The sequence below is a fragment of the Vulpes lagopus genome, chromosome 3 (genome assembly GCF_018345385.1).
Source record: "Vulpes lagopus strain Blue_001 chromosome 3, ASM1834538v1, whole genome shotgun sequence".
NCBI classification, from domain to species: domain Eukaryota; kingdom Metazoa; phylum Chordata; class Mammalia; order Carnivora; family Canidae; genus Vulpes; species Vulpes lagopus.
The window spans coordinates 122,501,641-122,528,913 of NC_054826.1; the positions used below are offsets into that span (position 1 = coordinate 122,501,641).

The 27,273-nt window shown below is 49.1% G+C and overlaps 1 protein-coding gene across 1 annotated transcript in view; it reads right to left on the bottom strand.

The window, feature by feature from the left end:
• ABAT (4-aminobutyrate aminotransferase) overlaps nucleotides 1-24,047 on the bottom strand; it is an 85,911-nt gene extending 61,864 nt beyond the window's left edge. Inside the window, exon 1 of the mRNA XM_041748911.1 lies at nucleotides 23,903-24,047. The gene's annotated coding sequence lies outside the window, so the exon portion shown is untranslated. The remainder of the gene's footprint in view (nucleotides 1-23,902) is intronic.
• Between the last annotated feature and the right edge of the window lie 3,226 nt (nucleotides 24,048-27,273).

A 27,273-nucleotide genomic window follows, 5' to 3' on the forward strand; every position in this document is an offset into this window, starting at 1 on the left:
CTGAGCCACCCAGGGATCCCAAGAAGCTTTTTTCTTAACCGCATAGAAGTAAAAGTATCCACTGTAATTTCTTAGAGTAGTATTGTTTCTTCCCATTCACCACCGTTTGCACATGTATATTCATTTGTGTATCACCTGAAAGTGTCCCTTTCATACCATTCGCCATTTGCCATTCCCCAGAAATGCAGTGCATCCCCAGCAGATGGCACAGTGCCTGGCACACATGACAGGCATGCTCAGTGTCTGCTGAATGAATTCTTACTATTCTCATCTTACAGATAAGAGATCTGAGGGATTGGAAGTAAAGAAACTTGACCAAAGGACACTCCTGTTTTTAAAAAACGTTATTGATATCCTACTATGTGCAAAGTCCTAACCCAAAGGGTCTGGAGGCTCTACCAAGAAATGTGGGCAAAGGCTAGTATGCAGAAATAGCATCCTTCACTATGGGCATCCTTCGCTATGGAACTACGCAGCCTGCCTCCTCTCTTAACTGCTTTGTGAAATCAAGGGTGTGTGTTAGGTGTGGAGCCAATTTCCTCTCTTTGAAATGATCCCCGGGAGGAAAAACCAACAGACCAACCAAAAGTTATGTTAATGCCTCTCTGATCTCAGGTCTGAGTGTCAGAACATCACCCCTGCCTCTCCAAACACATCCTGCTGGAGAGTCCCTGGGTGCAGCCTTTTTGGAAAATACAGCCACAAGGAATCAAGAGATACTAAATATTTTAAACCCAAATAATTCCACCTCCAGAAATTTAGCTAATGCAAGTAATCCTAAACAGAGGAACAGGTCTGTACTCAGAGATGGTCACAGCAGTGTAATTTACGAGAGCGGACAACTGAAAATAATGTAAGCAACCAGCAGTAGGGGATCGCCCCCCAAAAAAGCTGTGATACGATAGCTTATTTATTTACTGAAACTGCAGAAAAACGCAGGGAAACGATTTTCGAAGCAACGTAACGAGAGAAAGAACTGGGAAATTTTACATGCAGTCTGGCTATAATTTTGTCAAGGCAGAAAATAAAACCATAAGCCAGTACATGGGGAAGCAAGGCTCAAAAGAAAGAAATGCATTTCCTGTTCAACACTTTTATCTTTCATCTGTGGGGTGACAGTCTACTTTTCTGCATTTTCTGAATCATCGTTGTGACGTGTATTATTAGCTTATTCCAATGTTTGGAGGAAAGACGCACCTTTGGCTTTCTCAAATAATATACAGAAAGAAGGCAGAGGAGGGGTAAGTGCAACCTCAGTTCATGGCAGCCGAGTGCGTCTAGACATTTAATTATAGGAAAACAACTAATGAATAATTTGACATGGCATTAACACAGAGCCCAGAGGCACTTCAAAATCGATCCACATTCGGTATGGTTTCAGAAGGTGTGGAAAGAGGAGACGGGCTTCCAAATGGGCTCTAAAAAGGAGATTACTTTCTGGCACGGAACCAGGTCAAACTGGATTCCAATCCCCAGGTGGAAATGCTTACAAGGTTTAAGTGGGTCAATGCCAGCAGGAGTTCAGTCAACTCGAAAACAGGACACGAAACGGGGCTGCTTGGCTCACCCCGGCCCGTGGGGGAACGGGAAGCTCGGGCTTCAGCTCGGTGTTGGCAGGCCTGGGGTTCACAGAAGGTCCCCGAAGAGGATTCAGACTCTAGGCTCAGGGTCTCCAAATGCCGGCCAGCTGCCTGATTTTGCAAATAGATACTTCTGGAACACTCGATCATTTGCGGTGGCCGTGGCTGCCTTGAAGGGTGAGGCTGGCAGAGCGGAGAAGCGGGGACCGAACCCGCAGGGCACTTGCCAGCTGGCCCTTCGTGGACAGTTTGCCCACCTTCCGTCCAGGCGCTGCGGCCCAGAAGCTGCAGATCTGTCCCGTGTTCCCCACAACAAACCGATGGTCCGCATCGGCCCCTTCCACATGGAGTTGGGTTTTCCGAGAGGGCAGGAGCACCCTGCCGCTTCCCGCAGCAGTGCCTCGTTTTTCTGCCAACGTGTCGCCAGCGCCGGAGGGGCGTGCTTCTCCAGACGCGGCACCTGCAGTCCGCCTCGCTTTGCTGTGTTTGCCAGTATTCATAAGACTCTTTCCCTCCAAATGATCTCTCATTTTAACAAATACATTTAGGTGATTTCACATCGCTGTTCTGTCTGGAAAGCAGTATCGCTTGCCACAAATAGCAGGTTCCCATAGAAATGACACAATGGCAACAGAGGTGCTCAACTCAGGTGCCTGTACGAGGCTCCGGGCCACCCCATCCCTCCGGGGGCCCCCCTCCGGCACCCCATCTAACCCATCGGAAATCTGCTGGCTTTGCCTTGGAAATCAATCCAGAATCTGTCTGGTCATCCCACCTCCACCACAGCCGCTCATGCCCAAACTCCCAGGACACCCCTCACGGCCTCCTACCCAGAAGCCAGATCTAGAAGGCCGGCGTGTGGTCCACTTCCACGACAGAGAGGAGGCAGACAAATTCACAGAGGTGGAAAGTAGATTTAAGATTACTGGTTGCTGGAGCTACTGCTGACTGGTTGCAGAGTTTCTGTTTGAGGATATGAGAAGGCTTTGGCACCAGACAGCGGTAAAGGTTGCACAGCACTGTGTGTGTGTAATTCACGCCACTGAATTGTACACTGAAAAATGTCAAATTTTGTGATATATATTTAACCACAATTTGAGAACCTTAACAATGTCATGTACCCAAAACCTGCTGAATTGTATGCTTTGAAGGGGGTGAAGTGGGGATGGCTGGGTGGCTCAGTGGTTGAGTGCCTGCCTTCAGCTCAGGGCGTGATCCTGGGGTCCTGGGATCGAGTCCCACATGGGGCTCCCTGCATGGAGCCTGCTTCTCCCTCTGCCTGTATCTCTGTCTCTCTCTCTGTCTCTCATGAATAAATAAATAAAATCTTTAGAATAAAAAGAATAAAATCAATTACAGCATTAAAAAAAATAAAGGTGGTGAAGTATATGGTATGTAAATCATATCGTGATGGAGCTGTAAAAACAGAACAACATGGTGGAAGGGACGTGGTGCCAGGCCAGGCATGACCTCTATCTGCCTCCATGGAAGAAGGGACTACCTGGGACACATTTGGGCCAGGAGAAGCCCAAGTCCCAGGAGAGGTCCTGGAGGCTGACACCCACATAGAGGGAGAGGTCAGGAGCATTGCAGTGCAGGCTGGGGGGTAAAGAAGCCATCCTGGACGTCCAGCCCCATTGATGATTCCAGCTCCAGCTGCACCCAGCCCAGCACTGGATGAGACACCCCAAGCCAGAAGTGTCCAGCCGAGGCCAGCCAGGCCGCAGGGGTGGGGGACATAATGATGCAGCGCTGTCTGAAGCCACTGAGTTTCAGAGGCTCAAGCTGTGGGAGCCATCTGGTAGAGGGAGAGCCCTCCAGGGGCCACTTGCCATAGGAAGGAAAATACACCAGTTCTGCACCAAATATTGGCTCTTCTGGTCGCTACTGTTAGCTCTGGCAGGTCACTGAGAGCCAGCCTCCTTAAAACAAGGGGCTATACCTGTTTTATCAGGCAGGTCTAAGGAGAGACCTACAGCCAGGGATGTAGCCCCGCTTTGTCCACTGCTCTGGCCAACCCTGCTGGCCTGCCTGACTGCCTCCCCCACCCAGCTCTTCTCTCTCAGCAGGTTATGATGGGGCCTGGCTTTAGGGGCCACGGGCTCAGCTGCTCTGTCCTCCCTCTGGCAGCAGGAATACTCAGGCACCTGAGCCGGAGGCCTCGTGCCTTTGCGGGGAGCATGGCCCTGCTGACACCTTGACTTTGGAGTCTGGCCTCCGGCACCGTGAGAGAATAAACTCCTGCTGTTCAAGGCACCTTGTCTATGGTACTCTGTTGTCTCAAGTTTGGCAAATGTGTGCATTATCTCAACGAGTGTTTCTACCCAGTCATGTGTCACAGGCCCCGTTCTCATCACCTCTAGTCTACAAACGGTTGTGTCCTCCACTTTAACATGTGCACATGAGGGAAGGAGAGGCCCAGCTCGCAGATGTACCACTCGGGCCTGGGTCTGAACCCAGGCACTGACTGCCCCCGTCGTGGCCTGATGTCACTCCACACAATTCCAGGACATCTTCTCTTTCTGTCCCCACTCAAATCCAAGCTACCACAACTGCAAGCAGCCTCCTAAATGGTCTCCTGCTTCCACTGTGGCCCCCACGTAATCCACTTTCCGGGGCAGCCTGAAGGACGAAGCTCAATGTCTCCCAAACCTGTGCCAATACACCTGATGTGCCCCCATCTCTGAATAGCCAGTGCCTTCTTCAGCTCGGCTAACAGCTTCCCCTCCCTGAGGGAGGTGACTGCCCACCTGCGAACGTTATTGTTGTCATGGCCTGTCACTGTTTTCTCATTTGTTTATTGACTTCCTGCCCAGGATTCAGGATTGTCTTCCTGCCCTGGAATGCCAGCGCCTCATCTCTTTGGCTCTCCTCTGTTTCATAGTGGGTGCACAACATAAATTATGTGTTGAATGTTGCTATGTCCTTGGGTTGTGGACACGTCTGTGAATGGGGTGGCAGGATGACTTTGTACAAGGGAAACCTAAGATCAACAAATGATCATTCAATCTGGGCAGCTTCCCTCTGGGGAAGTAGGCGGTCTTGGGTTAGCTCAGACAGGCCTGTCTTACATCTGCCTTGCAGGGCACCCAGCTGCCGGGAACACTCCCACACCTCTCCTGCAGTGGTCCCATCAGCCGTTCAGCATCTGCAGACAAGAAGGGCTGGCTCGGACTCCAGGAACACAGTCAGATGGCTGATCCCCCAAATTCTGGAGAGCTCACAGGCCGAAGGCAACCTTCTAATCTGGGATTCCCCCTGCAAGGTCACACTGGCCCTGTGTGTGTCCAGAGGCCTGCTGAGTCCTGGGCAAAGTGGAATCCCTGAATGACAGAGGTAAGAAGGTCTAGAGGCTATGGGCATGAGCTGTGTGCTGAGATGCAGGTTTGAGCTCCAGTCATGCCTGTACTGTGGTTGTAGTCTTGGATAAATTACAAAACGAGAGAGAAATAACCAAAATGGGCAGATCTCAGGTTCACAACCAAGAAAGCTTCTTGCATTGGAATGAGTTCCTGCAGGGGCTGGACATCCCTTCCAGGATGCAGGAGAGGGGCTTCAAGCATCGGGAGGGGCTTGGTTAGGCTGGATCAGCACAGAGGTCCCTCCCAGGCCCAGATTCTGAGACTCTGTGCCTGTGTGCCTGCCCACTCTCCTGGGGCCACGGCTCTGCTCCGAGGAACGGCAGGTAACTGATGTCCGGGGGCAAACTGCTGCACTTGGTTATCACCAGTAGCTGCTTGTGCCTGTGCTCACCGTGAGTGCTCTTCGTTCGAGACTTAGTGGTGCTCTGTTGCAGGCAAGACTCGTTCCCATTCACTGCCAGGGAAACTGAGGCTCAGAGTAGTTCAGGTCAAACTCACTCCCACCCTTGCAGCAAGTAAGTGGTAGCTGGGATTTGAACCCATCAGCCTGGCTGCCTGGCTTTTCCACAATCACGAGCACGGAGCTATGGGGTGATTCTAAAAAGATGGAGGAGCGCAATCTCTACCGTCCTTTGGGTCCTGCAGGAAATGAAAACTCCGGCAAGGCACCTGCCTCTTATCACAGCCAGTGTGAACCAAACATCTGCTTCTCATTCGGTCTTTAAGCAGAAATCTCTGAGGAGTGCCCCCCTTTCTCCCACAATGCCAGATCAAGTGGGGGGGAGACGTCTTGTACACTCAGCAACTTTCCCCTAAAACCACGTGGCACTGACGTGCCACTCTGATTTCCAAAGGACGTTCCCCAGCAGAGCTAGAGGAGACTGGGAATAAAGAGCTCTGGTCACGAGCACGGATGCCAGGGGCACCAGTACCAGTGGCTCGGGCTTAAGCCTGGTATCCCTGGCCGAGCAGTGCGGGCAGCATGTGGCTTGCTGGGCCTTGTGTCCCCGTGAAGTACATTGGAACAGGAAGCACAGCCTGGGAGTGAAGAAGGGAGCGCAGAGCTATGTCCCCAAACCAGAACTCCAGTGTTAGGATGTGATGGCCCGCCACGTTTCCCTTTTCCTTCTCTGCCTGGATGCTTCTGCCTGGGTGTGGTGCATGGCCATATTTCTAAGTTACTCTGGGGGTGACTCGGCCTTCAGAGGCACCTGTCACAGCCAATTCCAATGCACCATCCCACCCAAACACGAGACCCTCTTTCAGCAAAGTGGTGGCGGCGACTGGGAATCTCAAATTTAAAACTTTGAAAGCCGGATAATCAGATCTTGTCCAACCCTCCCACTTAAAAGAGTGAAAAAACAAGGCTTGAAGAAGATGAGCAATTTGACGCCTTATCAGAGGTTCTAGGTGGCAAGGAACAGGGCTCCATTTCCAGAGGGTCAGCCATGTGTCTCAACAACCAAAATCTCACAACAAATTCTGTGAGGCGGGTCCTATCATCACGCCCATTCTCCAGGTCAACAAATAGGCTCAGAGTCACGTCACTTCCCAACACCCACTGAGTCACCCTGGGTCCTAGAGTCTAAAACCGCATCAGTATGCAGATATGGTCACCTGGGACGAAGTGCAGTGAAAAAAGCAAATTGATTTGATGTAAAGACATGATGGCAAGGGTAATGCTGGTTTCCACCGAGCAATTAACTCCGTGTCAGGCACTCTTCTGAGCGTCCCCCTGTATTACCTCACTTAATCCCCTCAACGATGACCAGGGTAGATACAATGGTTACCCCCATCTTACAGTTGAGGCACTAAGAAGTTAACTGATGAGCCTGAGGTTTTACTGCTGAGCGGGGATTCAGACCCATGGACAAGGATTTAGGTGGTACTCGGGGAGCACATGGGCTGCTTGCAGGGATTTATTAGACATCACCTTCAAGGCTCTCATGGCTGAGAGGTCACATTGCCTTTGTCTTTCCCCCTGGGGCACGTTTTAGGGGACAGCCACACCATGCCTTCAGAGGGCAGTGTCCTCCATCTCTGAGCCCAGGTAGCCGGACCTCAGGTAACCAGGCACCCACAGGGTGGCCCTACCTCACCATCCACAGCCTCTACCTCTGAAGACCCCAGCCCAAGTGCTGAGCCACCCTGGGATACTGTTACTTTCCTTGTTTTAGCTGGCACCCTTGTGAGGACAGAAATCGTTGTTGTTTGGAAACATAGAACGTGCATGTGCGCAGAACCGAAGAATTCTGAATATGATGGGTGGACGGCATCCATGCCGAGTTTCTGGTTGTGACTACACATTAGCAAGATGTTACTAGTGGGGGAAACTGAGTGAAGGGTATACAGAATCTCCCTGTATTTCTTATAATGTGTGAATATACAAGGATCTCAAAACAATGAGCTTACTGGTAAAAGGCAAGATGAAACCAAAGAAATCCCTCCAAGCATATTTGGGACCTGAATGTACACGAAACCCTGTCAAGAACTTCTCTGAAAAAGTTCATCCAAAGAACGTATTCATGTATTATTCAACAAACACTGGCCATGTGTTTATTTTATGCCAGTTCCTGGGGTGATGCTGGGGATATGGAGAGGACCTAGAAAGCCTGTGTCCTTATGGGATTCACAGCTGAATGCTAGAGAAATATGACAGAGAGTGGTAAGCTTCTGTGACAAGGAAGGCCCTGAGAAGGACCTCCCTGAAGAGAGGCAGTCACCCTGGTCTGGGGCAGCAAGAGGACTTTCCTCCATGAATGATGGGGGGCCTGCCACAAAAAAAGGCTGTGTCTCTGGGTCAGACTGTCCTTGAACTCTCAATCACTTAAGATGGAAATTTCAAAATTTGCAACCATATCATATAATCTTGGGCGAGTTACTTATGCCCTCTGTGCCTGCTTCCTTGTTAGTAAGATGATGAGAACAGGACCTACCTTGGGGGTTAAATAAGAATAACTGTAAAGCACTTGCAACAGAGGCTAGTCAGAGGGTTTCTTGTGCCCTTTTGTTCCCTGTGAAAAGCAGAGGCGAGCCTCCGCATCACCCACATAGCTAGTCCTCACGGCGAGGGCGGTGGGCTTCGTGTGCGTACATCCCTGAGCCCTGCAGCTGGCTCTGCTGGTTCACGCCAGGGGCAGGATGCACAGGGGGTCCCTGCAGCCCCCAGCTGAGCCCTGGCCGGACTTTCCTGGCAACTCCGGCACCTGGAAAGGGAACATGCCTCATTTCATAACCTTCTCCAGGTTAATGATAACCAGTCCCAGCAAAATTCAGTTACCGTCTACTATCTCCTACAACATACCTTTGGCTCCTTCAAAGGTCTAAACCAAGTGAATCTCTCCCTATCTGTACTGAGGAAAGTGTTCATCTGGTTGTGCAAGGCAGTGGAATCCCTATGCGAAGGGCAAGGGGAGGTTTGCACGTCTGCTCATCCCCTCGAGATAAACCTGTGGACAGTTCCCCTGAGCAAACGTGACCTTTGGCATGCCATGCTGAGCAGCATGGCCTGAGTTTATGAACATTCCTCATTCTCAGAAGAAGGGCAAGAATGTGACATGGCAGGTGCCCCGGGTTTCAGGTCCCCAGGGACCTGAAAAATCCCCAGGGATTTTTCTCAACTTCCTCAACAACCCAGGGGGATATGTGCACTATTGGAAGCTGCCTGGAATGCAGGATCTGGAATGTTGAGTTTTAAAATCCATGCTGAGCTCAACATCACGGGTTTGGCTGCTCCCTCCTTACTGATGTTATCAAAAGCATTTTACTGCCTCCAACCCAGAGCTCCCATCCTAGCGGGAGAACACCCAAAAACCCTGCAAGAACCCATCACCAGGGACAAGGTGCTAGAGAGAGATGTGCTCCCCAGTGGAAATGTGCTCTAATAATTCTAGAGAGGGTATGGAAAAGGCGTGCTTTTCAAGCGGGGTCTCTCGGGCTTGGCACTATGGGTTTTGTGTATCAGGTCATTCTTTGTCGTGTGTGGTGGAGGCTGCTGGATGGTTAGCAACATCCCTGGCTTTTCTACTCACTGGGTGCCAATATTGCCACCCACCCCCCACGCTGTGACAACCCAAAATACCTCCAGACCGTGACAAATGGCCTCTAGCGTGGGAGGAGGGCAGGGCACATCTGCCCCAGTAGAAATCTCCTATTCTTGAGGAACAATGGCAGGTCATCCCCCCAACCAAAGAGATATGAGGGAACCCACAGAGCAGTTCTGGTGGAGCAGTTCAAATTCTAGCTCTTGCTCTTGGCTTCTGGGGAGTTTGGTGCAAGTTTGGTCATGGCTCTTCTTCAACAAGATGGGTCTGAAATCACATCACAGGGTAGTGAGGGGGTTCCTGAGAGGGTACTTGTGGCACCCAGCACACGCACTGACTGCCAAGCACAGAACAGATGCTCAGCACACAGACTGTGCGCTCATTGAGGGAGCACGGTCCTGACAGAGGTAGGGACTCACAGAAATCTATATTCTGCTTGGTTTCTACCCCCTGACATATGCCACCAGAGAGGGGAAAGCCAATCCTTATTTCCAAACTGCACCATCTCTCCGAGCTCTGAAACCTTCCCGGAGGTCCTGGCTTCTTCGTTCTCTCAACAAATTCCTTGCCTTGAAAACTCACAAGGAACACAACAGATGCCCAGATTCATGAAAACAACATCAATCTTGTCAGCTCTGTCTGGATCTCCTGTCTCCAAACAGGGACGGACCCATTTAATAAGATTTTGAGCTCTGGTGTATAGAGAGCTCCTCCCCACTTCCCAATTCTATAAAACCCCAGCAGACATACACCTTGATTAAAACCTTCTCAGTTACTCTGCTTGGCGCAGAAAGAACCCAAACCCCAAACTACAACAGCAGTGCCAGGAGCAGGAGCAGGGCGGGGTGTGGGGGGGATGTGTCTCAGGCCTAGATACTCATCAGCTCAGGGCATGGATCTGGGGACATTTTAGAATTCTGACTCAGAACAGGGCTGTGGTGATGCTCACCAGTCTGACCCACTCCGTTCTTTAAAAAGAAAAAAGTACCATTCAAGTTTAGAAATTAAATTTGTAGAGAGCCAGCAACTGTCACATTTGTCCCTTGTAAGCTATGTGGTCTTAGACAAGTGACTTAAGCTCCCCAAGCTTCTGTTTTCTCATCCATGGAATGAGGATACCTGTGCCTCCCTGGGGTGATGAGCAAGGATGGTGATGAAGAGTGAGAGGAACAGTTCCAGCCTGCGGCACGGTGTCTGGCACCAGGCCCATCCCAGCGGAGTCCAGCAGGCAAGACATGGTTGCCAGGCTGGGGGCAGAAGGGCTCCAGACCTGACACAGTGCCGGGTAGACGCTGCTGCTGGCAGCACCCGGGCAGACCTGTGTGGAGGAGCTGTCCCTTCCACAGCTGGCAAAACCCAACTGCTCAGCTCCAGATGCTGCAGGATGATGTTAAATGAACACAGGTATCACTCCAGAGGTTGGTGCACATTTTCTCCTGCAAAGAAGCAACCCTAGGTGTGCTGAAAGGGCTCTTGGGACTGCTCTTAATCTGGAAGATTCAAGGGGACTCTTGTTATTTGCTCAGGATAATGGTTCTTGGTACAAAAACCAGACCTTGAACATGGTTCAAAGGCCTGGAGGTCTGGCCCCACTCACCGTTCTAATTCCCACATATACTCCCTTCCTCTCCCTCTGGGTCTGCCCCTTGGATCTCGTTTCTGCCTTATGTAGGCTTCTGCCTCAGAGCCCTTGCAGATGCTGTTCCCACTACCCCAAATGCTTTTCCCTTGCTTATAATTCCTTAGTTTCTTTTTTTTTAAAAAATAATTTGATGTTCACATTTTTTTAAAGATTTATTTATTTATTTATTTATTTATTTATTTATTTATTTATTTATGATGGACATAGAGAAAGAGAGGCAGAGACACAGGAGGAGGGAGAAGCAGGCTCCATGCCGGGAGCCTGACGTGGGACTCGATCCCGGGACTCCAGGATCGCGCCCTGGGCCAAAGGCAGGAGCTAATCCTCTGAGCCACCCAGGGATTCCCAATTCCTTAGTTTCTATTCAACACATGGCGCATCTCTTCTAGGAGGGCTTCCCTGACCCTGTCCCACCAGATCAGATCCTCCTCTTCACACACTCTTAAACCCACAAGGCCTCTGCCTTTTGTGTCACCATCACATTGACATGGCATCTCTGTTTCTATAGTTATTTGGTTCATGTCTGGCTGCTTAAAGACTGCAAAACTCTTTAAGCTGTGTTTATACTAAAAATCGTATTATACTGTCTGGCACCACATTGGGACCTCAATACATTTTTGTTAGATTTTAAGAAGCGTTGACTGGTAAGTCTCTTCGTTTAGTTTTATTTATTTATTTATTTATTTATTTATTTATTTATTTATTTATTTATTTGAGAGAGAGAGAGAGCACAAGCATGGGGAGGGGCAGGCAGAGAGGGAGAAGCAGACTCCTCTCTGAGCAGAGAGCCCGATGTGGGACTTGATCCCAGGACTGTGGGATCATGACCTGAGCTGAAGGCAGAAACTTAACTGACTGAGCCACCGGGTGCCCCTGGTAAGTCTCTTCAGAAGGCAATTTGGCCCTGTTCTATCATACTCTAAGGCTACTGTGGTTAAGACAACACGGTGTGGGGGCGAAGACAAACACTTAACAAGGCAACAGAACAGAGGACAGAAGAACAGACCTTTGACAAAGTGGCGGTGATACTGGGTCAGTTAGAGTATCCCTATGGAAAGAAAAACTTGTCATGATCCTCCCTAACGCCGCACATAAAAATCATCCCCGGGCGTAGTAGACATAGATCTGAAAGGTAAAATGTGAAAGCTTTTAGGAGATAAGAGGGGGCATTATGAATGACCTCGGGTTACTAAAATAGGACACAAAAAGCACTGACCATAAAAGAAAAATGAATAATGTGAGCTATACAAAAATTAAAAAATTCCAGTCACCACTGAAAATGAAAATTGCACCACAGGGTAGAAGATATTTGCAAAACATATGACTGCCAAAGGGATCACTATCAAGCATGACAAAGACTCCTACAAAGCAGAAAGAAAAACAAAAACAAAAACAGACAATTCAAAAGAAAAATGGACAAGAGATCCAAATAGGCACTTCATTAAAGAGCAAATGCAAATGGCCGAGAAACACATAGAAGGGATGATCAAAATCAGTGAGTAGGTAGGGAAATCTTAAAAACCAGTACACACTCACCAGAATGGCTAAAAGTACAAAACACAATAGCAAGTCAAGGTATTGGAGCTGGATGGGATATGGAGCAAGTGAAGTCTCATGATGGCTGGTGGAGTCTGAATTGGGCAGCCACTTTGTGCTCATGGCAGCACTATGTGTAACAGTTTGGTCTGGACTGTGTTGTTTCCTCCTTCATACATCGAAGCCTCAACCCTCAGTGTGATGGTATCTGGAGACGGGGCCTCTGGGAAATAGGTTTAGATGAGGTTGTGAGGGTGGAGCTCTCATGGTAGGATAAGTATTCTTATAAGAAGAAGAGATGTCGGAGCGCTGTCTCTGCCATGTGAGGACATCGCAGGAAGGGGATCATGTGCAAGCCAGGATGACAGCCCTTGTCAAAACTGGATCGTGCTGGCATCCTGACCTCAGACCTTCAGCTTCTGGAACTGTGGGAAATGCAGTTCTATTATTCAAGACCCCCCAGTCTCTGGTATTTTGTTTTGGCGGCTTGGGCAGACTAAAACAGACCCCTCACACTGCACACAATGCATGTGTCCACCAGCAGTGGGGTAGATGAAGAAATGATGGCCCATGCACACACCGACTACTGGCCAACAATGAAAATGAATAGACAAAGCCACAGGGCACAGCATGTATAAAATCCCAGTGGTCACAGCAACGCAGAAGAAGCTAGACACAACCCAACACAATGGAAAAAAAACAGGCAAAACTAACGTGTCATGAATGGACACATCCTTAGGTGGAACACGTGCAAGAGCACAATGCAAGAGCAAGGATGGGCTCTGGGAAAGACTGGAAGGGGTTCCATGGGTGTGGAATCGCAATTAAGAAGGGCATGAGGAGCCTGCTGTTTCCGGCTCCCAGTGGACGATCTACTTGCTGACTTGGTTGCAGTTATAGGACCGCTGGCTTCGTGAAAAAAAGACTGAGCTGTTCTTTCGCATTTTGTGTTTGTTTCCCTACGTATGCTATATTTAATAAGAAAAGGGTTTATGGAAAGGATTTGAAAAAAAAAAAACCCTACACATAACAGCTTTTGATGTAGCAATACCACTTCTAGGAATTTATCCTACAGGAATATTTGCACGTGTGTGAAATGGCCATGTGCACTGCGGCCTCCTCTGGGATGGCCAGATACTGGCAGCAAGCTGGAGCCTGTGGACGGGGGCTGGTTGGGTAAGTAAGTAAGTAAGTGCCCTACACCACGGAATACTCTGCAGCCATGAAACGGGGTAAGAAGAAGTCTCTATGATATATTAAGGATAAAAAACAAAGCGTGAGGGGCACTGGGGTGGCTCAGTCGGTTGAGTGTCCAACTCTTGATCTTAGCTCAGGTCATGATCTCAGGGTCCTGGGATCCAGCCTGGAGTTGGGCTCCGTGTTCAGCGGGGAGTCTGCTTGAGATTCTCTCTCTCCCCCTCCATCCTTCCCCCTCTAAAACAAAAAAACAACGTGCAAAACAGTGACCCTTCTTAAAATATGGAGCTGTCTCTAGGGAGAGAGGAAGAGGCCCAGGAGATGCAGATAAGGGAGGGAAATTTACTTTTCCTTCGTAGGCTGAGGTTGCACTGGCTGAGCATTTTACCAGGCATTACTTTGCCTATTCAGAAAATAAATCACCACTCAAAAACAAAGCATGTACATATAGGCCAGGCGGATAAAGGCACGGGAAGGGGAGGAGCGGGATTCTGACTCTCTGGCCCTTGGAGGTCACGTGTTTGAGGACAGGCATTGGAGCCAGGCAGGTTCCAGATCAAGTCCAGATTCTGGTCCTACCTCTGACCTTGATCAAGGGATTTAAAAAATTCTCTGGTTCTGCCTTCATCCACAAAAGAAGACCTTCCCATCTGGGTACTGAGAGAATTAAGAGATCATCCAAACAGAGCCATGGCGTCTGGCAGGTAGAAAACATTCAACCACGTTCGCCTTGACCATCCTACCCAGTAACCACCAATATGTTTAAGACGCGCTAGCATGGTTGCCATTTTACAGATGAGGAAACTGAGGTCCAGAAGTCACCATCTGCAGGGCCTTCAGCAAGCTGCAACACGGCTGCTTTCCAAACCTGTGACTTTTCCCTTGACCCCATAGGAGCATCCAGGAAACAGACCCCAGCCCACATTCACAGGGGACCCTCAAGGGTCGGGGGGATGCACATGACTGAAAGGGATCAATGGCTGCAAATGGTCCAAGTTGTTTGTGGGCAGTGGCTACTGAAGGAAGCACTTTGGACTTTCCTCTGCCTATCGCTGTTCTTGCTTGGCATTTGACTTTTTAATTCTGCTTTCTCATTTGCCACAGCAGCTGGTCAAGGGATAAGATATTATTATTCCTGTTGGCTGATTGAGAAGTAAACGGAGGTCAGACGGGGTGGGGACGATGCCCACCAACGGCATCCGTGGGGCTCAGGGTTACACCGGGGTTTCTCTGTGAACATGCTGCTGTTACTCTGAGAGCCCGGGCGAGTCTGCTATCCTCTCTGCACCTGCATTCCCCCTCTGCAACCTGACCAGTCTTTCCTCCGGGGGTGTTGTGAGCATTGACCTGAGCAAATATACATAAATCTCCCAGGATAGCCTTCGCACCCACTGAGTTCTCAGCAAATACGAGCAGCCACTATTACGGGTTGTTGTCATGAGGGTAGGTCCTCTGAGATGTTTCCTCTCCTCCCTCTGGCTTGTCGTTACTCTGACAGCCTAGCTCTGAATCCCTCCTGGACCCTGTCCCCGGGTCAGAACGCCTGTGTCCTTGTGTGTGCCCATCTCCCGTGAGATGGGCTTTCAGGCCCTGGGAGGACTGTACACTTCAGGCTGGGGCAGGTTGCCAGGCTCGCAAACCCACATGCAGGCAGTAATTTGCACAAGTGCTCCTTGGTGTGCTCATTTCCAGCCTGTCCCCAGAAGGGCGCTCAGCCTGCAAAGCCAGCAGAGAGCTATTTACAGCTCTGGGCAAGGAGAGGGGAAGCAGGCTCTGTTCCCACAGAGGAACAGCCCTCCTGAGGTGGCTTGCTCTTTTGGCTGCTTGTAAGAGGCTATATGGCCAACCTTGTCCCCAGAGGAGTTCTGAGGTCCTAAAAGCTTTTGCTGAAAGGCCAGCGATCTGCCCCAGGGGTTGTCTGGTTCCTTCAGGGAACTCGTGCTCAAAGGTAGATGGGGGAAAGTGTCCCTAGGCTCCCACCAGGAGAGCTGCCAATGGCTTCTAAAGATCCAGCTGGAGGAGGGCATACAGTAGGCCTGTCAAAACCATGGACAGCTCTAGCCACTCCACTACCACTCTAGGTAGGAGATGGACAAGCTGTGGGGGAGGGCTTGGATAGGGGGAGACATCTGGTTCACTGGCCCATTTTTTTAAATAAAGTTTTATTAGAACACACACCTGCCCATTCATTACATTGTCTCTAGCTGCCATCCTGGTACAGCTGAATAGTGATTGTTAACTGTACGGTCCCCAAAGTCTCAAGTATTTACTATCTGCCCCTTTACAGAAGAAATTTGCCAAGCCTTACTCTAGGTGATATCCCTGTCATCCCACCTTTTATCAGGCTTCTCTGACCCACCTATAGTTGCTCTCCACCCAGCTTCCAGAAGGATCTTTCTCCAGTGCTAATCAAATCAGGGTATCTGCTTGCTTAAAAACCCTTCCGTGGTTCCCTACTTGTCTCTGTGTCAAGTCTGCTCACTCTCATGGGCCACCTGGATGTCCATGATCTGGTTCTCCTGCAGCTGCTCCTGTCTTCACTCACTGACCCTGTGCTCCACCAGAGGTCTCCCTCCCCCAATCCCTGAACAGTAGTTGTACAGGGGGAAAAACTGTGTCAATTTTTCAATGGAATATTATGCATTATCTGCATACAATACAAACTTTCGGGTTATGTGATTCTAGTCCTGTTCGCTATCTTTGAGCTCTTTTTTCCAGTCCTTTGTAAATTGTAGGAAACTGATAAGACAAGCAAATTCAGTCTTGTCCAATCATTTCCCCCCTCCATTTACAATTCATTTCAGCATTCATTTCCTCCATACATAATTGTACTTTAGTTGACTTTGCCTTCAAACTGGTTCTAACATCTGTCCAGTTCCCTCATTGAGTGAACTTAATACAATCTTTTTTTTAAAAAAAGATTTTATTTATTTGACACAGAGAGCAAGAGAGCACAAGTAGGGGGAGTGATGGGCAGGTGATGGAGAAGCAGGCTTCCCTTGGAGCAAGGAGCCCAATAATGGAGCTTGATCCCAGGACCCTGGGATCATGACCTGAGCTGAAGGCAGACACTTAACTGACTGAGCTACCCAGGTGCCCCAGCATAATACAGTCTTAAACAAGTGTCTGTTTTTGTGTCTGCATAGAAGTCATGATTTTACCTTTATCTCTGAAGATTTTCTTTTAACAGTTTTCTGTGAGGTCTCTGAGCTTCTGTTCATGTTCTCTTTGTCAAGAACATTTTTCCTGCCTTTTCCTCCCACAATTTCTTCCCCAGCATCCCTAGGGTTTCTCTGAGTTCCAACCTCTATGTACCCCCAACCTCCCCAGGACGCATCTCGCTGAACAGCAGTTGTTCTGGTCTGTCTCCCCACAGCTAGCCTAGAAGATCCTCTGGTGTAGCAGTTGGGTCTCTATCTCTGCCTTATCCATACACATACTCCCCTAGTACTCTACGGGACACATGGAAACTGTGCAACAAGCAGACACATTAACGAATGAACAAATGTCAGGCAATTAGACTGCTTACCTAGACAGAAGCCACTAAGGATGAGACCATATACAAGTGCCAATGTCTGGCATCTGCTGAATACCTAATAAATACTTGTTGAATAAATGAAAGCATACCACTCACCTTCTGGTTCTTGGCTTACTTTTAAGTAATCTCCCATTTTTCTACTCTGGAAGAACAAACCCAGCAGGTTCAGAATGCCCCCTTCCCACGCCATGCTTTCCTGTGTCACCACCACAACACTTCAACCCCTCTGGGTCCTGCTCCCCTTGAGAGAATGAATGGCAATCTCCACTTTGCATCATGGTCATTTTGCGACCTTGAGCAAGGCACTGCCCCACTGAGCCTCTGTTTTCCCATGGGTCAAGCCCTCAGTTTAGACATTCCAAGAGACAAATTGCGTAAGGCAAAAATCAGAATGACCAATAATGCCCAGATGATGTTCCAGCCCAGACACCATTTACACTGTAACAAATCCTGCCAATGTAACTCAGTGGCAAAGCTAAGCCGGGGGTCTAGCTGAGTTGTGAGGGTGATAGACATGTGCTAAGACAAGGTTTCTAAACTTGAATGTGACCATGAGTCTTAAGTCCCACCCCTCCTCCCCACCCTATCCCCGCCAACCTGGGATATTGTTAAAATAAAGATTTGCATTCTGTAGGCCAGTGTAGATAGGCCTACAGTCTGGATTTCTTTCTTTCTTTCTTCTTTCTTTCTTTCTTTCTTTTCTTTCTTTCTTCTTTCTTTCTTTCTCTCTCTCTCTCTTTCTTTCTCCTTCCTTCCTTCCTTCTTTTCTTTTCTTTTCTTTTTTCTTTTGATTTCTTTATTTTAGAGGGAGGGGAAGGGGCAGAGGGAGAGAGAGTATCTCAAGCAGACTCCCTGCTGTGTATGGAGCTGACTTGGGGCTCCATCCCATGACCCCGAGGTCATGACCTGAGCCAAAACCAAGAGTCAGTTGCCTAATCGACTGAGCCACCCAGGTGCCCCCAACAGTCTGTATTTCTCCAGATGCTGAGATGTGTATCCAGATGCTGAGATGCTGCTGGGCGCTGTACCACATTTCCAGAAGCAAGGTGCTAGGACACAATGGGTCCCAGCTTTGAAGGAATTCTCAATGTGGCTAAGGGACAGATTTCCAGCATGCTGCCAATAGTCCAAGGCAATAAATGTGAGGACCTAAATGGCAGGTGTTGGTAGTTAAGCCCATAGACCTCTGAGAAACGATGGGTTGGCAAGGTGGGGGATTCTGGTTTCCATGTTCTCAAAGAACATGGAAACCAGGTTGGGAGCATTCTGCTAGGCCAGTGACTCTACTGAATCATAAAGTCTCATGGTGGGGCCCACCAATCTGTGTGTTAACAAGCCCTCTAGGGGCCTCTTATGGTCATGCATGACAGCTGCTGTGCTAGGTGGAGAAAAAGGGTAGAAAGTTCTACTTTTAAGAACAGTGTTTTGTTTTTCCATAGTAGAATTTCAGGCATATGTCTGGGCTTTATAAATTGGATTCATCTATTCATCCATTCATTAACACATTCATCCATCAACTCATCCAACCAACAAAATGGTTGTGTCCATCCATCCAACAAGTATGTCCTGAATGTCCACTGTGAACTCTCTTAGGCACAAGAAATATGACTGAAATTGCAGATATACACATCTGTCTTAGCCTCTAAATAGTGATTCTCAACTAGACAGTTTGTTGCTATGGGACATTTGGCAATGTCTGGAGACATTTTAGGTTGTCCCAACATGGGGGGGGGGTATGCTACTGGCATTTAGTGGGGTAGGGGCCAGGGATCATGCTAAACATCCTATCATACACAGGATAGCCCCTCAAAGTTAATAGTGGAGGTTGAGAAATATGTAGTAGAATATGGAGAAATATGAAATAGTGTAGGTTGAGAAATATTATATTTGTCCTAGACTGTGAGCCCCTTGTAGGCAGTAACTGTGTTGTAGTCATCTTAATATCCCAAGGTCACAGGACTGCCTGACCCATAGAAGCTGAGCAAATGTTTACATGTAGGAGGAAATGGCAACACAAATATATATTTATGTAAATAAAGAGCTCTTAAAACTCAATCATAAGGGGAGCCTGGGTGGCTCAGTCAGTTAAGCATCTGACTCTTGATTTTGGCCCTGGGCATGTCCTCAGGTTGTGGGATCGAGTCCCACAAAGGGCTCTGCACTGAAGGCAGAGTCTGCTTGAGATTCTCTCCTTCTCCCTCTGCCCCCACCTGCATGCTCTAAATAAATAAATAAATAAATAAATAAATAAATAAATAAATAAAATATACTTTAGAAAAACCTCAACCACAAAAAGACAACCCAACTAAAAAATGAGCAAGGGACTTTATTTTTTATTATTATTATTATTTTTTATGATAGCCACAGAGAGAGAGAGAGAGGCAGAGGCATAGGCAGAGGGGGAAGCAAGCTCCATACACCGGGAGCCCGATGTGGGACTCGATCCCGGGTCTCCAGGATCACGCCCTGGGCCAAAGGCAGGCGCCAAACCGCTGCGCCACCCAGGGATCCCCAAGCAAGGGACTTTAAATAGACGTTTCTCCAAAGAAAATATACAAACAGCCAAAAAACATACGAGAAGATCCTCAACATCCTTAGTCACTAGAGAACTGCAAATCAAAACCACAACGAGATACCACTTCACACCTGCTGGAATGGCGGTAATAGTAATAAGAATGATAAGTGGGAAATAACAAATGTTGGTAGAGAAGTGGAAAAATTGGAACCCTTGCACGTTGCTAGTGGGAATGTAAAATGGTGTCATTTGGCAGTTCTACAAAAGGTTAAAGAATTACCAGATGACTGATCCTATGATCAAGTGGTTCACTCCTGGGTATATAGCCAAAAGAACTAAAACCAAAATTGTCTTTAAACCAAAACTTGTACATATATGTTCATAGCAGCAGAGAAGACCAGGTGTTGGAACACAGTTTTGGTTGATCCTCTAAGGATAACCCAAGAAGGGGGTCCTACTACTGCCCCTCTTCCCACTACTTTCCTTTTTTTTTTTTTCCATTATTATCCTGTCTTCCAAGGTGGGGAAATGAGATGCTGAGAGGTATAGTGGTCACGGTGTGAAGCCATCATGCTGGTAGGAGCCCAATTCAGCTGTCATCACTTTGACCCCAGAGCCCACTGGAATTCTAAGGAGCTCTCCAACGCCAGGGCAGAAGTTCAGCCTGGGGTGGGGAAGCCTCAGATTCATGTCTCGAGGCTCCCGAACTCTCAGCAAGTGCAGAGGCCTGAGTTTCAGCCACTGGAATTGCTAGCGTGAGCACTTCCCCAGTGTGTGGTCCTCAGGCCTCACTTGTGCCCAGCACGCTGACACTGGGGACAGTGACAGGGCTCCTCCTGTGGGCTGGAGTCCCTCAGCCATACCTCTTGGCAGAGTGACCTGGAGCAAGTCTGTCAACCTCGTGTGCTGTGCTTTGCTCAATTTTAATGCATGGGAAGCTGGTTAGAGGATTCTTTTCTTTTTCTTCCCCCATGAATACATTCTTATATATATATAAGCCGCTTTCATGCCCCTTGCTTGCCTGACTAATCATTCTCATATGCATTCACATATATTTTTTTATACTATAGATATTAATTCTGCAACTTTATTGTTTTCACTAAATATCTTGGAGAACTTTCCAGGTGAGGAATGTACATTCCCCTCATTTTTCTACAGTGACCACTCATTTCCCTGTGTGAACACACGGTAATGTAGCCCCTCCCTCTGTTGATGTTGCAAAGTCCTGCAGCAGACATTCCTGTGTTCGCTGGCCTGCACGCATGAGTGCGGACTGCTATAGGAGAGTCCTAGAAGTGGGAGGGTAGTTGGAATTCTAGAAGAGACTCACAGATGACCTTCTGAAGAAGGCTCCGGAACCAGGTTATTTTTGAAACTGTTGCTGGCATGACTGTTTCCTTGACCTCTAGCAGGGAAGGGGGTTATCCCTTTAGGCAAGCCATGTAACTCTGTGAGTCTTAGTCTGCTCAGCTGTAAAATGGGGAGGCCCAGAGCAATGCACACGGAGGTGCTCTGGTGGTGGCCAAGTCCTGTTTGATGTGAAGGACGGAGATTGTGGTTAAGGCTGAGAGGCTCAGCGGCTGGACATCCCCTACCCCCATCATGCAGAAGGCAGAACAAGGAGCTGGAGGAAGGGGAAGGATGCTGTGTTGTCAAGACACATCAAGGATGTGTGTTAGGCCAGCAGTTCTCAGTGGGGGGTGTGTGTGTATGTGATTCTCCCCCCCCCCCAAATGTCTGCCAGTGCTTGGAGACAGTTTAGTTGGCATAGCTGGAGAGGCTTGTACTGGCATCTAGCAGGGAGAGGGGGAAGAATGTAGCTAAACACCCTCAGGGCACAAGACAGCCCTCGAGACAGAGAATTATTCTGACGCCAGGGTCAATACTACTGAGAATAAGACGGCCCATTCTGCAGCTCTCAACTGATGCCCACCCCTCAACAAATCTCATTCAAAGATGAGGGAGGAGGACCTTCGAGAGGGAGTAACCTGCCCAAGGATCCCCAGCCAGCAGGAGGCAGGAGTCAACTCAAGGCTCCATCTGACTTTATGGTCTGCGGTCCTAAAAGCACAAAGGTTTTATGACTTTGCACTTGAAATCAGAATCATTGCTTCTACCCGTTTGTAGGAGAAGCTAGGCACTTTATGAAGATTAACTCCTTTTATGGGATGAGGTTAATAATCTCCTCAAGAGCACACACCGAGTTGAAGATTTGGGCTCTAGACCCAGATAAGAGGGCTCCAGGGACCGATCTCTTAACCCTTATGCACTCCACTTCCCCCTCATGCTCTGAACTTTCACCTCAGCTCCTTGGACTTGGTTCCCTGTTCTAAATTGGAGCATGACAGCCAACCGTTCAGCTGGAGGCAGGGGGGAGCCCCCTCCTCAAGACCCAGCCATCTGCAGGGACCCGGTCACTGCTGCCCAGCTGGGTGGTTCTGGAGAGCCTGCTGCTGGTTTCAGCTCTGGTCCCATTCAGTGCCTCAGGAACAGAAATCATACCCTGAGCAGGGACAGGAGGGAAGGGGCCTGTCCAAAGTTCCTGGAACAAACCCAGATATCCAACTGAGGCTCCTGCAGTGGTCTCAGGCACCAGTATATTGCAACCCATCTTGTTTTTCATCCTGGGTCAATTTGGTTTTTGGCAAGCATCAGTTTGGTGGTGGGCTCAGTAAAAAGCTCCCATGGGGTGAGTGGTTAAGTGCAGACCCCCAGGAATGGATTCTTCAAGGTGGCCTGTGTGGGGTGGGGGTGAGGGTAGGGTCCCCTCAGTGCCAGCTCTGCCCCTTCCTGGCTGCGTGGCATTCTCAGAGCCTCTGCACCTCCTCTGACAAGTGGAGAGGTCAGTACCGTCAGTCCCAGTTGTAAACGTGAGGACTGGAGCTTCCGTTCCAGACGCCAGCACCCCACAATCCCTGGAGAGACTGTGACCAGCTTTGCCACCCACTGGGCTAGATGACCTTGAGCAAGTGTCTTCCCCTTTTTGTGCTCAACTGTTAAATGAAGGGGCAGGATCTTTAATCTAGAAGCCCTTTGAGGTTTGGAGACACCAGACTTACCCTCTCCCCGGGGCTGACCTCTTTGGGCATCCCGGACACACATTTCTCCATACCCCATGTCCCGAGTACAGCTCTAAAGAGCAAGGCAAAGCTCCTTGTCTTTCTCTTTCCTGTCCTCCAGCCTCGCCGGTTTCTGACCACCCCCCTCAAGTCACCAACATCCTGACCCTTAGCCCAGCAAAGCCAGCAGTACCTCCAGCCCGATGGATGGTTCCTGCAGCATCTACCTCCTCTGGCCAAGTGCCCAGGGATTCCACTGAGCAGTGCCCACTGGAGCTAAGGGGAAGGGGGCAGCCCCAGGGAGCAAGCTGGACCCTCTCTGCGTTCTGACACTCTCTTCTCCAGAGGAGAACATCTTGAACACCAGCCCTTTGTGTGGGGAGTGGGGGTGAGGGTGGGGTCCCCAGTGGTCCTGCTGCCTCAGAGGTCATCTTGCTGTCAGAGTTCAGAGGGTACTAGAAGGGTCCTTAGGCCCAGGATCCTGGCTTTAAGGGCTTCATTCTTAAACCTCCTGTGGTCTCATCTCTGGCCAGGGTGGGAGAGGGAAGGTGGGATGGGATTAGGTGGGGCAGTGAGGTGTGGGAGTATAGGCGGGGAAGGATGAGATTAGGGAGAGGCCAGCAGAGTGGGTGTAGGGTGTTAGTGAGAGGCTGTTGGCTTGAATGGGTTAGAGACATGGAGTGAGGTGGGCTACTTGGTCCAGATGGGCGGCCAGGCCAGGCCCTTGTCCTATTGCTGAGTATGAAAGCCCCTGACCTTACATCTGTTGGAGGAAGAGGGTACCTCCCCAAAATGCTTTAAGGTGGTGGTGTCTGAGGCAACCATACCTCTGTAAGGGGTGGAAGGGGGTCTTGGGCGGGGTGGGGGAGGGAGTCATTCATATCTGAAGGCAAATCCCAGAGTCCAGTTGCGAGGTGAGGTATGCAGGGAGATCCCTACTGGGTTTGAGGGTGACTTGCCGAGTCTCTGCCTTGAGATTTTCCTGTCGTAAGGACGGGCGTACCTCCCAGGACACCTGGGGGCTTTCATTTTCCATGGGAGGGAGGATACTGCTTTCTACGAGCTGAGAAGACCCTCATCATGGCGAAGCAGGGTGGGAGAAGAGACCCAAACTTAGTTTCTGAGGGAGGCGGAAGGCGCATCTCCGAAGGGATGGGGGGGCTGAATCCGTGTGGAGGCTGGACTCCTCTCTGGGAGGGCGCATTCCAGTCCAGGGGTAAACGGGGAGAGCTGGGGCCAGGAGGAAAAGCCCATTTTTGGTGGGAAAGGACGCTGTTTTGCTCTCTGGGAGGTGAGAGAGCCTCTCGTTTTGGGAAGAGAGGGCCCGATTCTGGGGGAAGACGCCCCGGTTCTGCTCCCTGGGGGCACGGCCGCAGGACTGCATCCCGCGTGGACGGCCCGCCCCACGCGCCCCGGCGCCGGGCCCTTACCTGCAGGCCGGGGCTCCGATCCGCGGGCGATGCGCGGGCTCCGGTCCGCCGGCTGCGACCCGCGGCTCCTGCGCTCCGAGCTCCGGCGCGTCCAGCCTCTGCCCCGCTTCCCCCAGCGACTCGCGGGGCTTCCTGGCTCCCCGAGCCTCGCCGGCCAATCGGCGCGGCCGGCCCCGGCCCTCGCTCGCGCCGCAGCCAATGAGCGCGCCCGCCACGGGCCACCGCCCCCGGGGGGAGGGGAGGGGAGGGGGAGGGCAGGGCGGGGGCAGAGTCCGGCCTCCGGGGGCGGAGGAGCCGGGGGCCGGGAGGAGGGAGCGCGAGGGCCGGGAGCGGGGGTTGGGGCGGCGGAGCGGGCCGAGGACCCCCGTGAGGCGGGAGGGGAGCCCGTCTGAGCGGGGGCGGAGGGCGCGTCTCTAAAAGGTTGGTTTCACCTAGACCTTAATCACCTCCTGCCCCCTTTCCCGGGTCCCGGGGGCTCCGGGTGCGCGTAGCTGCCCCACGTGCGCCCCGCGCCCTGGCTCTGGAACCCTAGATCCGGAGTCAGAGTCCCTGTAAGATGATGCCCTGCCCCTCTCCGCCCCCGGGGTGGGCGTTCACGGCTCTCGCCCTCAGCCCTCCCAGCTGCCATTCATTTAACACCGCCTGGCCCACCAGCTCTGCAAGAGAAATAGCTTGTGCACGCTGGAGGCAACGCAAAGAGCACTGGACTAGGAGTCCATGGTTCTGTGTGCATCATCTACGGCGGGTCACCCCACCTACCGATCCTCACTTTCCTTAACAGCAAATAAAGACAATAGTCATAGTACCTCCTTCGTGGGGTAAGTGAGATTGTAGGTGTGATGGAGGTGATTTTATAAAACTTAAAATGTGGTGTGAAAGCTAGTCAATACTAAAGGGTGAATGTGTGATAGCCTAGTAGCTTTCTAAAGGTATTTGGAAAGAGGACACCTTCACTCAGTGGTAGTCAGAGATGCAGAAACTGCCCATCAGAATATGAGATCACCCAGAGCTCACAATGAATGTAAATTCCAGACCCTCAAAGGCCACGAAGAACCCAGCTTGCTTTTCCTTATTCATCTTGATCAGTAATTATTTCTTTAGTCTGCTGCTATCTTGCAGAAACCTGATACCCTCCTTGCTGCTTTCCAGGAATCCAGGCTGCCCTATCTCTGTTTGGGCAAGGACTGTGGTGCTAGAAATTAAGGAATTCAGACAAATAATGAACAAGCAAAATAAGCAAAAATTTAAAAATAGTAAAAAAAAAAAAAAAAAAAAAAAAAAAAAAACCCTTACCTGCCCTCTAGTGTGACCTATGACCACAGGGACCAAAAGGAAACAATAATCATTCAAAGGAACAGATAGAAAAAGTGATTGATCCAAGATTCTGCTGAAATTAAGAGAGCTTTCCCAATCTTTGTGGTATGTTTATCCTGCCATCTTGCTTGCAGAGCTTTATGAAGCCTGGATTATAAATCTAGTAATTTTGGTCTAAGTCATACAGAGAAATGCTCTTTACTGCCTCAAACCCACCCAAAGACATGAAATGGTCAATAAATATAGGAGGGAATAAAGTTTGTCAAAGAAAGGCATGTTAAAGAGATGGAAAGAGTTCATCTACCAAAATTGCCTAATTTTTATAATCATAACTACAATTATTTGTGGGGGCTTCATGGACGTGGACAATTTCATGAATTGCTGAGAGGAGTACAAATGATCAAAGCCTTCCTGGAGAGAAACTGGGTATTCCTATTAAAAACATTTTCCAGAACAATGAATGGTGCAAAGGTTTAGTGATTAAGTTGGTTTAGTGTCATTTTGTTTATTGTATCAAAGAACTGGAAACAAATGTACAACCACAGAGACTCTAAAGGGACATCTGTTGCATGAACAGAATGCCTCTAGTAAAACATAAGTATTGAGTATTGAATGGTATGAAAATGTCATCTCAAAATATTAAGTGAACAAAGATATTCACCAAAAAAGTTTATTTGGTATCGTTCTGTATTTGTTAAATCTATGTAGATAGACCTAGATAGATCAGTGCTGTCCAACAGAACCTTGTCTGATGGCAGAAATGTTCTGTGTCTGTGCCATCCAATATGGTAGCCACTAGCCATACCTAGGCATTGAAGACTGCACGTGTGCTAGTCAACTGAGAAACTGAAACTTAAATTTTATCTGAGTTTTGTTTCAGGTCAAATAGTCATATATAGCTAGGGGCTATCACTTTGAAGGCACCAATACAGATAGATAGTGAGAGAGAGAGACAGACAGATTTAAAAAAAAAAAATGCTCACTAGTATAGTTAGAGCTGTATATTAAAATTATAGATGATTCTAGTTTTACTTTATTTATATATCACCAAGTTCTGATTATTCTATAACAAATATATATTGCTCCTATATTAAGCAAAAAAAATATTTAAAATGAAAAACAAAAAAGCAAAAGCTTAACCACATGCAGCCTACCATGTGTTTTATATGTCCTGCAAGCTATGGTAGAAAGTGGGTTTTATATTTTAAATGGTAGGAAAAAATAAAAATAAGTGATATTTTCTTTCACATGAAAATAACAATGAAATTCAAATTTCACTGTGCATAAATAAAGTTTTATTAGCACACAGGGATATCACCCCCTCACTTGTGCATTGTCTATGGCTGTCTTTGTGCTATAATGGCAGAGCTGAGTAGTTGTGGCAGAGACCACACAGCTTGCAAAGGCAAAAATATATACCACAAGGCCCCTTTTAGAAAAAGTTTCCCAAGGCCTGGTCCAAGACCATCAGGGGGAACAAACATGCACAGCACCCACTGGGAGTTAGGCCCTGGTACTGGGCATTCAAGAGTATCTACATTGCTTCTGGTTAAGGAGGGGTGAGAGACGGATATTAGCAGTCAGGTGCTTTGCAAGCTGATTCTCAAGTAGCTTCATTGTGACACTTGTGAAGAAAACTGTCAGCATGCTGGCAAGGCCTTTCTCACATTAGCTCCCCTTGCATTTTCCACAGTCCCAGTTCTCCTACGGGGCTGCTTGGGCCTGCAGGTGTCTTGCAGGGGATGCTGACAATGTTTTCCAGGGGCTGGCTTTGGCCCAGGATGGAGCTCCTTCCAGAAAAGCATTTCTGAGAAGGGAAATGAGGGCAATAGAATGTGAAGCTCTCAGGGTGCCAGCAGTCTGAGCAGGAAAGGCCCTTAGAGATGGGCCACCCATTGTACAGAGGAGGCAACAGAGGCCCAGAGATGGGGATGAGCTTGCCCAGAACCAGACTAGAATGTGTGCGCCTTATTTCTTAGGTCCATGCTTTCCATACTCCCAGCTCACAAAATAGTACATGGATACCATGGAGGGCTTTTGGGACTGGCTGGGGACTT